General features: G+C 44.0%; 1 protein-coding gene across 6 annotated transcripts in view; it reads right to left on the reverse strand.

The window, feature by feature from the left end:
* The window catches only part of SIPA1L1 (signal induced proliferation associated 1 like 1), a 232494-nt gene that overhangs the window by 162468 nt on the left and 57853 nt on the right, over window positions 1-12173 (reverse strand). The gene's annotated exons all lie outside the window — the stretch shown is intronic.

Raw genomic sequence — 12173 nt, forward strand, 5'->3', positions numbered from 1 at the left:
AAAATTACCGCAAAATGCCACCATCTGGATCTTTTAAGGGCCTTTTGGTTAGAAACGAGCTTGTATCAATCCAACTGCAAGGCTGATCTATAGGAAGATCCCTGTAAAGCTGCCCCATTAGAACAGAAGGCTAAATGTGCTACATGGATCCGGACAAGGACACTTACCTTGAATATTCGATAACCCACAGGTTTAATTAGGGACGCAGCAAGGTCAATTTCAGCAAAGTGCCCTGACAGCTTCAGAACTTGCCCCTGGCAGTAGGCAGCTGATTAACATTTATTGGCTCATTATTGGTTATCTGTGATGCTGTGTACACTGCGGACTAATGACAGGCTTCAGACAGAGGCTGACCACACACGTGTTTGCAGCGTCCGCCAGAGGTATACGGCAAGTGGATATCCAGATAAATTCCTCGGACTCATGCCACTATGTGCCCGTAGGCTGTGTATGTGTGTTTGTGTGTATGTATGTGTGTGTGTGTGTGTGTGTGTGTGTGTGTGTATGTATGTATGTATGTATGTACGTGTGTATGTATGTACGTGTGAGGGCATCTATGTGAAAGTGTGTATATGTATATACTTTTTTTTTTTTTTTCCTCAATAAGGTATAAGCAGTATATATTTTTAGCTGCCCCCCTCTGTATGGTGCAGTGTACTGTGCTGTTCCATTTACACATCCTGCATTTCCTGAAGGAAGTACATAGCGGGTCATTCACTAACCAGAAATACGACTATATCAGGCTTATTTCTGGAACAGATTGCAGCGCAAAGGTCCTTTTCCCCGCTCACACCAGGTCTAAAAAAGTGAGCGAGGAAGGGGACAGTCCAGCAGGCCCACCTCATTCATTTTCTATGCCTGTTTTAGGTGTAGAAAATGGTCTAAATGTAAGACAGCAAGGAAGCCGGCTTACATCTATAGTGGTGCTGGATGCGCCAAAGGTTTGTAGAGGTCGGCGCCTCTTCATAACTATGGCGGATCCACCGCCGCGCCTGTGAGACTTAGGATATCATCTATGGCAGTTCATTTTCCAAACATCCCGACATTCATGAGGATTATTTTTTTTACTGTTAAATGCAAATTGATTAAAAACAACAAATTCGATCAACTCCAAAAATACACAGTACACCAATCAGAGTCTGTATATTAAGCGTTTCGAGGTTTATTGATAGCGGAAAGTTGGAAAAGAATAATAATAATAAAATATGATGAATTTTGATATAGTGCTTTTCAAGCACTAAAAGGTATACTGACACATCCCAGTCCAAAAGACGCCAAAACGAAACTCAGGTCTACAGATGTGTTAAAGAGCCTCAGACCAGCTAGCGGACAAATGCTCGCTTAGCAGACATTGTTTCATTCTGAGTCAACCCCCATCCCCCACCCAAATTCGCATGGAGAAAAACATAAAGGGGTTATCCAGTATGGATGACCTATCCCTGGGATAAGACATCACTGTCCTATGATCAGGGGTGGACACCCTACACGCCCACCAATCAGCTGTACTGGGGGAACTACGGCGCTGCACAGCTCCGCGTGGATGGAGGTGGTAGGAGCAGTGCTGCAGTAACACCATGGACGGAGCACTGGAGCTACTCCACTACAGATGATCGGGGTGTGGGGGATCGGATCTCCACTGATTAAATATCGGTGACCAATCCTAGGGATAGGTCATCAACTGTTAAATCCTGGAGAATCCCTTTAATACCAATACATGTGCTGTACGTCAGAGAATGGAGACCTCACAGGTCCCGTTAAAGGGGTTGTCCAGGTCCAGAGCTGAACCCGGACATAACCCCTTACTTCCCCCACTCATCCCCTCTGACATGAGCATGGGAGCATGGAATTGTGCAGGGCAAGGGCTACTTCTGGAGATCCGATGACGTTCTGGGCTCTCCATGGGTAAGCTAGGCAGAGGCTTCCACCTAGCAGTGAGCACGGTGATGTCACCAGCACTAATGGATGGGCTTTAGTGCTGCCCTGGACTGTAAAATGGCTAGGGCAGCACTAAATCCCGTTCATCAGTGCCGAGGATGTCACCGGGAAGAAAAAAAAAAAAACAGAAAAGGCTTCTGTATGAGACGATAACGTCCACCCCCAGACACCACCGATCTATCTGTACAGGGAAACGGTCAAGCCCTCCGCAGCTCATAGGTCATGTTGACATATGGTGGATTTGTCGTCTGCATAGTACAATGGATGTCGATGGGATTTTACAAAGCTGTGAAAATATCCGCAGGTTTGGGGGGCATGCTCTAATTCTGCTGTGAGATTTTACTGACATGGCTGAAGTCTGAATCACAATCTGCATGATTATCTTGCAGTTTTTGATGAGGGAAAGATTACCTGAGGGTCTTTCATACAGACGTTCTCAAGCGTGAAGATATACCACCGCAGCTCACGTGTCAGGCAGGCCCATTGTGCAGAGCAGTAAATGAGCAGCTGGTGACCACTACCCTATGGGACTTATGTAATTATACGGATAGCGCGACCTTTCAATGTACGAAACCTTGGCTCTTCCACATGTTCTACAGAAAGCTTAATTCATGTGACAATCTGACTTAACCTACCGAGAACAGGCAGCCAGAACGTAGAAGGCTGACATGTAAGTGACAAGATGCCAGAGAACAATTTTAAAAGGAGTTTTCCGTTTTTTGTTTTGTTTAACTGATGATCTATAGTGGGTCTTACACCCACAGCCTTTTCTAAGCACAGAGTCGTACACTGTATAGCGGTTGTGCTTGGTATCACAGCTCAGCCCCATTCACTTCTATGGGACAGAGCCATCTGACCGATGAATGTGTAGTCACTGGCCAAGGCAAAGCCACTAGAAGGTCCCCCTACTGCAAGTGGCGGTGCCATTTCAAACACCTGATCAGTGGAGGGAGGGGTCCTGGGTGTCGGACCCCCACCAATCAGATACTGATGACCTATCCAGAGAATGAGTCGCAATAAAAATAAACTCTTTGAAAACCCCTTTAAGGCCTCAGACCGTATTTTGGGTCCATGGCCAATCAAAATTTTTTGCAGATGGCACGCAGGCCCATTCATTTCTATGGGTCCGCACAATGTGGGCCGGCGCATACATGCGGTCGTTCCACAAGTTACAAAACATGTCATATTCTTGACCGTTTTGCAGACAAGAACGGGCAGTTCTATTAGGACAAAATGGCATGGGCACGGCCGGTATTCATATTTTACGTATCTGCGGTTTGTAGAGCGCAAAATACATACAACTGTGTGCACAAGGCCTAAAGTGGATCAGTCTGCTTTATATACTGCCCTATGCAAGGACAGCCCATTACAGCTACAAGACTGGACTACTGGTAGCCAAAACAGCACAACAAATGTGCCGTTACTACAAGATACACCGACCCAATCTAAGAAGACACCGACCCAATCTAAGAAGGCACCGACCCAATCTAAGAAGGCACCGACCCAATCTAAGAAGGCACCGACCCAATCTAAGAAGGCACCGACCCAATCTAAGAAGGCACCGACCCAATCTAAGAAGGCACCGACCCAATCTAAGAAGGCACCGACCCAATCTAAGAAGGCACCGACCCAATCTAAGAAGACATCGACCCAATCTAAGAAGGCACCGACCCAATCTAAGAAGACATCGACCCAATCTAAGAAGACATCGACCCAATCTAAGAAGACATCGACCCAATCTAAGAATACACCAACCCGGCCTGCTTAAAAATCTGGATTACCTGATAAACGAGCGATTGCTTGTTCATAGGGTAATCGGCGGCAGTATTACACTGCCAGATAGGACAGACTGAAGGGGGGAGAATTTAGTGAGAAGAAGACCAATTGGTAATGAATTGCAGTAGTCAAAACACTGATGACATCCCTGGGCTATTATTATTTATTTGTTGTGGACCTATAGCAAGGATGGAAAAATATGGTGGTGTGCATGAGGCCTGACTAGAGATCGGTGTATTCTTCCACCGCTGCTAGTACCAAAACGGCACAAAATTCCTTGCTGCAAGATATGTACGTACCTTGTGACAGATCTGCTTTAAGAGACTAAATAGTACAAAGGAAACTATATTTAATGTCACCAAAAATGTGACTATTAGGTGGACGACAATGGTATCCAACATAAAATAGTAAGTAATGGTGATACGTCTGACTAACAGCAAAAACGAATTAACGCAATTACAATAAGCATGACAGCAGAAGCACATTGTGTACACGTGGAAATGACCTGCCTTTATAGAGGACCTGTCACTTCTGTTTTATTAACTACTTTCATTCTATAATGTGCCATTCCTTTATTATTCCTTCTAGAAGTTATGAAACAGTTACTATCAGTTGGCAGTGAAGGTCCACATGGGTGTTACCAGCTGAGGCGGTGTCCCTGCACTTGCAGCACTGACTGTGTAGTATCAAATGATGCAGGTCTGGGGGACACACCCCACTGGTAAAACCCAGCTGGACCTTCATTGTAAACTGCTAGTAATGCTTTCACAATTTCTAGCATGAATAACAAAGAAACGGCACAACATAGAGTCATACGAATAGATGCTCCCCAATTGTTATTTCATGAAGAATGCAAGGAGCTACTAAATCAGACATGTCAGGTGAGGAGACGGGTTCTTTAAATGTTCATTTGACTAAATGCATACAGAAAAATTCGTTATTACGTTTTGTATGACCACTCTAAAGAGGTTGTCTCATCTCATCACACTAGGATTATAGACTGGACTTGATGGACCGCTGTCTTTTTTCAACCTTATCAGCTATGTGACGATCTTGACAACCCCTTTCCATATTCCCTATTAAAGGATGGAACACAGACAGGACTAGGTTCAAACCCTGAGAAGGTGCACCATATCGCAAGTACATTCAGTGCAACAGAAGAGTAAAGCGGATGACGAAGGCTTAACTTAAAGGGGTTGTCCTGCCATTTATATTGATCACCTATCATCAAGATAGGCGGGGGTGCAGGATGTTGGACCACTGCCAATCAGTTATTTGAAGACGAGGTGGCGCTCCATGTGGAGCAGCGGCGTAGTGTCAATTACAACTCACTCACTTAAATGAATGGAGCAAGTACTCGACATCACACTGCTCTTCTGAGATGATAGGCAGTGTAATGGAGTGCCATTCCCTCTTCAAACAGCTGATCATGCCGAACCCTCCCCAATCAGATATTGATGACCTATCCTTAGCATAAATATATATGGCAGGATAACCCCTTTATTAAGAAATGGGCACAACTCTATGTTCTACAGTAAGGGACGCTGTCTGCATCTGTATGCCCTTACAGATAGGTATCACCTATCAGATGGAAACAGTCAAAGAAATGAAGAAGTCAAAATGTCCACCTCAGCTCTGATACCAGAATACTTTTTGGGGAACTGTAGTATAACCAGACACTGGAGCCAAATTAGGAGCATTGATTCCTCCATTTCTTTGTTTGCTACTTGAGCATGAAGATATAAATTTTTCCTCACCGGTAGTTTGGTTGCTTGTAGTTCTTAATCGTTGACCACACTTGGATCGCCCAACTGTCCATCCATATAAAAATAGAATAAGGGGGATTCACTTCTGCCAACTCTTACGGGAATCCAGTACATCTGATCCTTGTTTCCCTCAACATTCGGGATCCCCCCGTACACATGACATTGTCGGAGGGACTGGAATTTTTGGATACCCCTCATTAAGAAAATAACATTGCATTTGTCGGACAGACATTTGCAAATTGATTTCAGTAAGAGCTTCAGTTTGACAAGTAGATTACTAGATTATCTGGTGGTTTAGAAGCTAAACCTCTCCAAGTAACTAACAGCTGCTCCCACATAATCACACAAATCACCAAGTACAGGCATATTAAGTTCCATGCTCATTTTGGGTAGGTCTTGCAGAACAATTAGCATAGACAAAAGCTCTCAGAGCGGTGGAGGAATGTCTGAGTCATAGTCTAGGTCACAACAGAAAGGAGCTGTATGCGATTTGTATTCATCGCTCGTTCCCTGAGGTAAGGATCAAAACCCAACTTGAGCGTCATGACACAAAAACATCTATCTTCTTGTGTGTGTTTTACATTTTATGACAGAAGTATGAACTGAGCTGGATTGTATCCACAGAGAGCAGCAAAACATGACCTCGAACAATCACCCGCTCTGCTACATCCATGGGAACACCCTGGATCTAAAGACCTTTTGTAAGGAACAGTCTTACATTCCTGTGGGCTTTAGCTTGTCGGTGGTCAGACATGTCGAGTGTTTAGAAGATATAATCTGCTCCAATAATTATATCACTACAAAAATTCACAGTGGTGGAGCAGCACAGGTAAAGCCACAAGGTTGGATTCCAAATCTCGTCTTGATAGTACACCTCCAATGGAAGAGGCAACACTTCTTCCATTGGAAAACTTTTATATTTATTCAACCAATGCACAAGCAACATTCCACTCCCTCCATGGAACCATTGTCAAGCCAAAAATGATTGTATCCAAACTATAATACTCATCATTCTCAACTAAGCAACTTGGACCACCTTCAATTCTGATAGACATCCAAATACTGGTTTTAGACACCAATAAATCAAAAAAGATAGGGGGGGGGGAGCCAAAGGGGGGTTTCCAGGAGTTAAATATTCATGACGTATTTTAGGTATGGGTCATCAATATCAAAATCAGCTGTTTAAAGAGGCAATGCCATTCGGACAACAGCACTGTGACCTCTTCATAGTATACAAAGCAATATAATGGCTGCCCTTCAAGAACATCACAAACGCACATTGCAAACATTGATCTGTAAACATGGCTCCAAGGTAATTAATCTAATAAGAGGATTTCCACAGCCATGGTCTAATCTCATCTATAAACTGTATTAATATTCAGCAAATAACATCATAATAAGAAAATCCCACATAAATAGTAAATGACCTAGAGAGGAGAGCCGCAAGAGACAATCTAAAGCTGAAGACACTAGAGTAAGGTGACCATGACACGTTGCATGTAAGGTTAGATGAGGTCATCACCGAAATACTTCTAGCTTCTGCCTATTTGACATGGAATAGGATTAAGCGCAGGGGGAAAACTGGTTCTCATTGTAAAGATCCAGTCGGCGTATGGAGATCTACTTGAAATACCCAGTGGGAAATAATATGCAAATTACCTCTCCTCTAGAAGGAAGAGGACTCTCTCGTATCAGCCAAACGGAAATAAAAAAAAAGTGTTCGGCTGGATATTTATGTGGCAGTAGAGGGCAAAACCACACCCAAATGCTGTGGGCGTGGTTTTCAAACCATGAGCTAATCACCCCCCATGATTTCACCATGGCCGGTTTTACCTGCAAAATTGGCCAGGCCATTAATACGCTCTTCGAAAACCCTGCCCTCAGCATGTGGATGTGGCATTGGAGGTGGAGCCCCAGCTTTAGAGGACTTTAAAGTGTCACTGAACTTGTCAAGAGACCCCCGCAGGAACCAGGAGAGGGATGTAGCTACATGGCATGTGACCTTGTTCACGCTCTTGGGAGGGGAAAATTCTAGAAACCGCCATTGGTGGTTTAGGGCACATAATTCGTTATACCTCAACTTACAATGGATAAAGCAGGGCTTGCAGAGATTCTAGATATGAAGAAGACATAATGGGAAGACATACCAGTTCACATCGACTGTCTATAGCTAGTTACAAATGCTTCTAAAGCAACTATGGCACAAGTACCTGGCTTTTTTTAGTTCTCTAAAGCCTCCTAAGAACCAGGTAAATAAACAAAAGTGAGAAAGAATAGGACATGTTCTATTTATTTATTTTTGCGCCGCAGAGCGGACATACGGATGCATCTTTTGCAGAACCATTGAAATGAATGGGTCTGCATCCGATCCGCAAAAAAATGTGGACTAGATGCAGACCACAAATCTGGTTGTGTGAATGGGGCCTAATCCTGTACATTCTGTAGTCCTACTTTTCAAGTCAATAGGAGAGAGCGTAGTACCATACATAATGACTATAGTGTGTGAAACGCTGTGCCTGGTAATGAAGAGGTCATGGCGCTCAATTCTGTGGACCCTCCAAACCACAATCTGATATTGATGGCCTGTCCTAAGGATTACAATTATTTTCAAAAATGGTCTATTTTCAAAAACTGTGCCAAGTTGGTGCAATCCCAGACACAGCCCATGGACAACCATGGTGCCATTTCAGGGGGGGGGGAGCTAAATGTTGTTTTCTAAACCTGGATAAGCTCTATAAAGCCATATAAATCTCATCATGGTCTTCCAGTAGTGCAGTATTTTGCAGTCGTGTAGATATGCGGTGTGTATATCCGTTTGAACCCACAATAAACACTTTACGGCGCCGTTCCCACGAGTAACAATACATGCTACTTTTAGATAATCTGAAGAAAAAAACACGCCATATTATACATGCATCTCAGAGCTAATAATGCCTCCATTCTACCGAGGATGTCTCCAGGCGGCCATAAAACAGCTCTTAAACGGCAATGAAGCACCTCAAAAATGCGTTACAACAACTTCATTTTGACATGCGAGGGAAATGAATATGGAAAGTTCAATATTATTAGACAGGGCCTGTGGGAATCGGGAATATCGAGCCTCGCTGAAGAGACAAATGTTTTATTAAGGACGGCGGCTGCAGACGCAGGATTCGTACTGCCAAAGCCAACACGAGTTCATGACATCCTTACCCTCTTTCCATTCAGAATGGGTTATGTGGAAAACCCCAGTGATCTACAGTTACATACGGCAGAGGGACACAAAAAATCGTGTGTGTGCGGAGACCAGAACGTCGGATGCAACAGAAAAGGGGAAAAAAATTAAAAATCAAGGAACTGTTCGCAACAGCAAATCATTTATAAGAACTGAGAAATGCTCTGCACAAAAAACTAATTTTTATGATACTGCATATAACACGGGTTACTATACATTAAGATGCAATAAAGCCAAAAATGTTGGCGCTCAATAGATAAACCGATACATGGACAACTGGATAACTTGTGCTTTCTAACCTATGTAGGAGGGAAACAACCTTATCTGACGTCCACCATCAATCCCCCTCCCTCCTTCCCAGGGCACTGGAGCTCTCAGGTCTCCCCAGGTCAATATCGGCTTTGACACATTTACGTGGTTGCTGCAGCCAATGACTGGCGGCAGAGGTGACGTGTAGCTCATGTGTCACATGTCCCATTGCATGGGAGACATGTTATCGCCACCATATTTGGGGGTCTGCCTGAGAGGCCCTAAAGGTGAACCATCCCTTTAATGTCTGGTAATGGTTTCTGCACAGATGCTCTGAAACTACATAACTAAAACGTGCATCAAATTACCCTTAAAGGGGCTCTCCGGGATTTAGTTTTGGCCTCTCAATAGCTGAGTGGAGGGGGTGCGACTCCACACCGCCACCAATCAGCTGTTTCGGTGTAGCTCTAGAGGTACACAGCTCCATCCATTGTGTAATGGATGATGCAGAGCAGCTGATAAGCAAGGGTGTGAGGTGTTGGATCACCGCCGAGCAGACACTTGTGGCCTCTCCTGAGAATACACCATCAATAACCAAATCCTTGAATAACGCTTTAAAGCTGTCCATCCATACACCTAAGATAAACATTGGCCAACTTTGACCATTATGGACAATGTCTATTAATGGATAAGCAAATCATTGATTGCGATGACCTAGGGTGGACAGCTGTCTGCAAAAAATGTGAACTGTCAGGTTGAATTTTTTGTCCATTATGTGCTGAACAGGTAAGTCTATGGCATGATCAGCTAGAGATGGCCGATCAGTTTCAACTTGGAGCAAGTCGAGCTGCCAGTTCCCTCCGGCATGCGGATGGTCAGATCATTCTTAAAGGGATTCTGTCATGACATTTTAGGCCTATAACCTAAACATATGGCCAGGTCCGTCCAAATAGCACGAATCCGAAACGGTCCTTATTAAATGTGCCTGTGGCTCTATTAGCACATAAAACAGGTTTTTATAACCTGTCATTCACCTACCTAAGGTGCCCAAGGGGACGTCACTTCATACAGGGTGCCGGCTGCAGCCATCTCCGCCTGGTGCCCAGCGCCGCCTTCCCACTAGAAATCGCCGCTTTCCTCATCTCAGCCCCACCTCCGCAATCGTCCGGTCCCTCAGGTTATGCCTAGTGCGCACTCGCGGGATCTGGCAGAGGAACCGGACGATTGCGGAGGCGGGGCTGAGGTGAGGAAGGCGGCGATTTCAACTGGGAAGGCGGCGCTGGGCACCAGGCGGAGATGGCTGCAGCCGGGCACCCTGTATGAAGAGACGTCCCCTTGGGCACCTTAGGGAGGTGAATGACAGGTTATAAAAACCTGTTTTATGTGCTAATAGAGCCACAGGCACATTTAATAAGGACAGTTTCGGATTCATGCTATTTGGACGGACCTGGCCATATGTTTAGGTTATAAGCCTAAAATGTCATGACAGAATCCCTTTAAGAACGGGCCAGCAAACACGTGATAGCCGATGATGGTTACAATCTGTACATGACTGGTTTAAAGGCTGTACCCCAGTCCATGCCCAACCATCTGTGATCTGGGGGTGGAGAGGTGGACGATCCTGCAAACGTCATGCATTGGCCTGCTCAACTTTCGATCTGTCAAACCGATCAGCATGAAGTGTTTGGCACACATGGAAAACGAATATCGTTTAGTGTTTTTTTTTGGAGCTTAGCTACTAAAGAAACACCATCGTCTTCAAAGAGAGCGTTACTAGTGAAAACAAGAAGCAATGTCCGAGAACACAAGGACGCTGACTTTGTAGGAAGGTACTTACAATGTTTTACTTGGATATCTCACAAATACATTCCCAGATGTTCCACCCTAATAAATCAGCACATGAACTGCAGTCCAGTTCTACAAATAATTCTTTATTAAAAGAGCCCTAAAAAATTCATGTAAAATAATAACCGCTCCATAAAAAGAATTTCTGAATTATTTCTACAACCTCATGAACTCCTGATGATCCATCACCTGGACCTGGAAAGACAGTAAAGAGGGCTTCTCAAAGACCGTGCTTGATCTGCCAGGTAGTAGTACTATGGACCATAGAAAACGGAAACCTGATACACCGTGGCCCAGATTTACTAATCGTAAAGATGGTGTAAGCCTAGACCGGCCGCCTAGACCTGGATCAGATTTATTAGAGAGGCTCAGGCTGGATGATATATATGGTGAAGGGATAGACATTTTTCTCAGACTCTATACCAACCTTTGGTTGGCTTACTTTGAGACAGAAATTTTACGTCAGAATTTTGGTGCAAAATGGCACGTCTTAGGTCCCACCCCTTTCCCATGACGCGCCAACCCATTCCCAAGCATGTACAACCCCTAAAAGAGTGCCAAATTGTGAAATTGTACCCCACTTTTTTTTTTTTCCCCGCAGACACATTAGTAGATCTGGGCAATTATTTTTCCCTCATCTGTTTTTATTTTACTGCATATGATTATGGGGGGCGGCCATCTTGCCTGAGCCGTTTCTAACAGCATTAAGATTTATGCTTTGCTGCAGCCACATTAACCACAGACACGATAGTCTGGAGGGGAATGATTTGCTTCTATGGAGAGTTTACTAGGCTTTATGCATAGGTTGTTGCGCAGGGAGGGGGAGGAGGTGAGCTGTGACCATCACCTATTGTAGAGGGTGGATCCTGTGTTACCTATCATGGTTATCCTGTCTGTAATGATAATGTAAGGACTGTTCAAAGAAACTTCAGAAATGTATTTATTTTTGTACAGAGCTAATTACGTTGAAACTGCAAAAATAAAATCACCCAAAATATGCTTAGCATAAAATTTGCTTTTAACATTAGGTCATTTCCTGATGACACATTCTCCTAAACATGAAACACGAGAAACGTAAGAAGTAAAATACAAAAGGTAAATCCCATCTCATAGCCTTATAATATGCAGCTATAACTTTATATAAATCATTGTTTTTAGCCATGTTATAAATTAGTGTCATGTTTGCAGAAGCAGAAGATGGTCCTCTCTGACCATCTTCAGTCTTCGATACTTGATTTGGGCACCAAATAAAAGTTAAAGACTTCTGTCAAGTAGGAATCTTCCAACACAAAAAGGCGGCTATGAAGATGAAAAAGTCCTCGGTTAGGTCATGAGAAATGTCCCCATGCACTGTCTCCACCTCGCACACCATGTGGTTTCATCTTTTA

This window comes from Bufo gargarizans, chromosome 11, assembly GCF_014858855.1.
Source record: "Bufo gargarizans isolate SCDJY-AF-19 chromosome 11, ASM1485885v1, whole genome shotgun sequence".
NCBI classification, from domain to species: domain Eukaryota; kingdom Metazoa; phylum Chordata; class Amphibia; order Anura; family Bufonidae; genus Bufo; species Bufo gargarizans.